The sequence below is a fragment of the Hordeum vulgare genome, chromosome 5H (assembly GCF_904849725.1).
Source record: "Hordeum vulgare subsp. vulgare chromosome 5H, MorexV3_pseudomolecules_assembly, whole genome shotgun sequence".
Taxonomy (NCBI): Eukaryota; Viridiplantae; Streptophyta; class Magnoliopsida; order Poales; family Poaceae; genus Hordeum; species Hordeum vulgare.
In genome coordinates this window covers 518,668,400-518,672,953 of record NC_058522.1, presented here as the reverse complement: position 1 = coordinate 518,672,953, position 4,554 = coordinate 518,668,400, and the positions used below count along the sequence as shown (strand labels likewise).

General features: G+C 47.7%; 1 long non-coding RNA gene across 1 annotated transcript; it reads left to right on the top strand.

Moving 5' to 3' along the window:
* Positions 1 to 708: 708 nt before the first annotated feature.
* Positions 709 to 4,202, top strand: LOC123452041. Its single transcript, XR_006632563.1, has 5 exons — positions 709 to 1,352; positions 1,439 to 1,721; positions 1,816 to 2,021; positions 2,276 to 2,372; positions 4,113 to 4,202. It is a non-coding gene; the product is annotated as an uncharacterized LOC123452041 (long non-coding RNA).
* The last annotated feature ends 352 nt before the right edge of the window (positions 4,203 to 4,554 follow it).

Below are 4,554 nucleotides of genomic sequence, written 5' to 3'. Positions count from 1 at the left end.
ATCACACTTCTACAACGACGCTTCCAAGAAAGATAGCGGCACCCGCGGGCGTCGCCGTCGCGACTCCGATGAAGACCGGAGCAAGGATTTCTCCCGGAGCTGCGCTCGATATCCACCATCACCGACCGTTGAGCATGGCCGCCACGCACCATCACAACCCCCAACCAAGGCCACTGCACCGCGCGGCCTGGACATTGCTCGTGCCCAACCGACCAGCGCAGTCGCGCCCGGCTGCCTCTCCCTACCACCAGGGCCGAGTGCCCCGCCAGATCCGGCCATGGAGCCCCGGATCCGCCCTCCGCCACCACCAATTGGCGAGATCACACCGGATCCCGCAACTGTCGACGCGGGGCGCTGCCGTCAGAGCCCGAGGGCCACGCGAGGGGCCCCTCCGCCGCCATCCCCGGGGCGCGCGCGGCTTCGCCTGCGTCCCCTCCAGCAGCGGCGAAGCGGGAGTGGGGGCGGAGAGGGGGTCCGGTGACGGCGCGGTGCGTGTCTCCAGATTCGTTGGATCCTGCTGCAGCAACACGACTCTCCCGTGACGGCGGCTAGGATTTGGGCGGGGTGGCGCGGGTGGAGCGAGCCGCGAGATCCCAATGCCCGGCGCTGGACGGGAGGAGGAGGGGGCGGGCGAGCGGGCTCCCTCCGGCGGCGGGCGAGGTCTCCTCGAGCCGAGGAGGAGGGCGTCAAAAACGCTACCTGGGAATGTTTACGAGCCTCCTAGGATTCGTTTATATATTGCATATCGCATGGATGGTTGTTACTACCAGTAGTATTTACGTGCTTGAGTGTGGAGCTGCTGAGACAGCTTGTAGGATAGATATCATGCCAACATGGTCAGGGTACTACGGGTTTACTCAGTGGCTGTGGCAGTATGCAGAGAATACTCTGCATAACTTCTACTTCCTCTCTATCTAAATAATTATAGTTCGAAAGAACCCGATTAATTCTTCCAAATACAATTATTTAGATATGGAGGGAGTAGGATTCTCTTCTTTCTTTTCGCCAAGTGCTCTACTATTAGCTTTGAAGGCAGAAAATAAGTACCTTTACAGATGAATTGTAGATCATCTCTCTGCGCTATCACGTAGACATTATGATTTTTCTCCAGTGACAAAGGGCCCTCTGTGGTTGCTTTGAATCGGAGTATGAACTATCACTCACTTTGTGTGCATTATTTTTAATGGAAGAGAAAAGCTCCATAAGCAGCCCGTTGGTCATCTGATTGAATCCCTTAAAATGGAGAGGGTTAGGACCATTCTGACTCATGGATACCCATACCCACATGAGCACTCGAGACATTTCATGATTAGGAAGACTATCAAGCCAAACTATTCAAACTTTAGTCGTTGGTAAGTAATCTCTGGAGTCTTTGAAAAGATATTTTAAGTAAAACAAGATGTATTAGTTAGTTCCCTGAGGTTGTTTGTGAATGCAGGTACATCGCTTGGGTATATATTTTTTGCAGCACTATACCATCTCCGTAGTTTTCAATCAATGGGGTTGGATTTGAGGATGAGTCTTTCCCTGTTCCTCGCTATTTATATTTCCTCTCTAGTTTTCTTGATCGTCTTCCATGTCGTATTTCTTGGCCTCTGGTATTTGGGTCTTGTTTCTCGCATGTCAGCTTGACTCGCATGACAGAGAACAAGCTAGAGATTCTAAGATCTGCATTTTCTTTCATGGCAGAGAACAAGCTATTTATAATCCAAAATTGTGCAGTAAGTTTTTTGGCATACAACGATTCACGTTTCCGTTCATCTTATTTAGATACTTGTGATTTTTCTAAGATCTGCATTTTCTATCACATCACAGGTGATAGGTATAGCTTGCTGCGTGTTCTACAGCCACTGCGGTAACAGGACTCTTTCAAGGGACAAATCTATTGATCGTACAACTTCTAGCTGAGTTGCATTTTCACTGCAGAGAAAACAATAATACACTGATTTCAAAGCTATTGCGATTGCATAAGTTTAAAGACAAGACTTGCTCGTCCTGGTTTGCTCCGGTTGGCTCTGCCGGTGATTACCCACTTCTCTCGAAATAGGCCATTTATAGAGAAGTTAGTATATACCCCCTTCATCCCAAAATTCTTGTCTTAGATTTGTCTAGATATGAATGTATCTAGTTATGTTTTAGTATTTAGATACATCCATTTCTAGACAAACTTAAGACAAGAATTTTGAGACGGAGGGAGTACTTCACCTTCTGTTCGTGCTTGGATATCTCTTATGTTTATTTACTGTTCTATTTTTATCTTGTATGTTTGTTGCAGAATGCTTCCAATGGATGTGAACACTTCAACTTCATTTCACCTGTCTATTCTTTGTGGGCTTTTACACAGCCAATTATGGCGTGGAGCGGTCAACTGGGTATGTCTACTGTCTGAACACATCCATCTGGTAGATCAGATCTTTTTAATGTACTATAAACAAGTCAACATATAAGTTTGCATTCTGTCATCTTAAGAGGGAACTTATGACGATGAAAAGGAAACACAATATATTTTTTATCTTATTATTGAAAAAGGAGGATGACCCCGGTCTGTGCATCTGGACGATGCATGCAATCATTTTATTAATTATTGACCAAGACTTTAAAAGATAGTACATCAATAGGTCCGAAGCCATCGTCTTAACAATATTTGTCGCTACTTCTATCCATTTGATAAAGGGTTGCGGATTGTCTGAGCCATATACCCAGACCTCACACACCAAAACGTAACATTTAAAGTTGAAGACCTCAACCAAGCCGTAATGCTAGGTCTGAGGCATACACCGGTCTGACGCACTCATAGCTGGCACCACATGCACCCGCTACAAAGGCCGTCACCACCGTCTTCCATCGATCCATCTTCAGAGCAAGTACTGACGCATTGACCTTGGTAGGCCTGCCGTCGACGCCACCACGACGCCAGACAGCATCCCCGCCCTGCGCGAGTCCATCATCTCACACCCATCACCAAGACCCTATTGCGCCACGCCGCCGAGACTCAGCGTCGCAGACACGATAGATGTACACCCCTCCACTGCTTGCCTCCTTCGACTAGCAGCTGCTCCAAAACAATGCCCGCATGAGGGAGATCTACACCAAGAGCGCCTCCATCATCCGCGTGAGGGATTTCCCCCGAAGCAACACGAGTGAGTAGAAGGTGGTTACAATGGCGATACCTTCAACGAAGTAACGCCCCGTAGATGTCGCCATCGCCTAACATGACCATTGTCGAAGCTCGGTTTTCACCGGCAATCACGCCTCCCCAACTCGCGCGCCGGGGCTAGCCGTGGGATCTAGGGATCTGCCACAACCAGCCAGTCGACCACCTCCGGTGGAGGAGGAGGCTACCAACGCCGTCGCCGGGGTCGGAGCCTCTGGCTTCCTCGTGCTGCGGGACAAGCCCACGAACCCGCAAACTAACGTCGGAGACGTTGAGATGCAGCCGGTACAACGACGTAGGTGACTGCTAGTCGGAACCCATCTCAGCCTAGATTGGACGTGTCCACTGCCGCTGCAATCCACTCACCTTGACCGTCCGCTATCGCAGGTCGCAAATCCTGGCCGCCGCCTCCCCGCAGCATTGTCGTTGAAAGGCCGGTGCAGAACGCCACAACCTCAATCCGATCTATGGCCGGGAGATCCGCCGATGCTCCACACCACACGGGCTTTGCCCGACGATGCCCCCCGACAGCGGCGGCAGGAGCAGGCCTCACATCAATTGCTGTGGGAGCCTCCTGATCCGTTTTTTGCAATAGCCTCAATGCTTTCTCAGGAAATGCAATATATTCGTCAGTGTTTCATCTAAGGAGAACTATAATATGATTGTCAACGTCCATGGCCCCTTAACAAAATGCTAATGGTTGTTGGCGAACCTTGGGAAAAAACTAAAAGGTGTTGTATTTAGTTTATTACTTATACATCATACGAATATGCTTTAGTGAATAATATTGTGTGACTGAATAAGATATCCTCGGGTAATTATTAATTATTAAGATACTGAGAAGTTGGACATGATGATGACCACTTTATTTGTCTAGTAGATAAGAAAATAGGCCAGAAAAAGATGCTCAATGTAACTGACTCATTCATTCTCCTTGTTTCCTTGAATTGTTGTATAGATGGGCTCTAACTCATCCTTCAACAATTTTGGAGTACGAGAATGTGAAGAAACTGTTGAAATCGGATTTTCAGGACATGGTTTGTTGATATTCTGGGTATGTTCTTGACCTATACATAAGAACTTATTATCAACTTGATGTTATAAAAATGGCTGACTATTTGTCGATATGTTCTGCAGGACCTCAACAGTTTGTTTAAAACTGTTTTCGACCTCATGTTATCAGTTACACTTTTTATTGGTCGATTTGAGATGCGTAAGATGCAGGTACATGCCCGTGATTACAAGGCTTGGGTCCTGATTTTGGTTTTGTATTTTGTTTCCTTTCCATGAATTTTAGTCTTGTGCTATAAATTGCTTTCGCATTGTTATTTGTTGGGAGTGGAGATCGTAGAGAGAGTGGCGAGATTACGATTGCAGTGAGGGAGAGTGTTTTGCGCTGC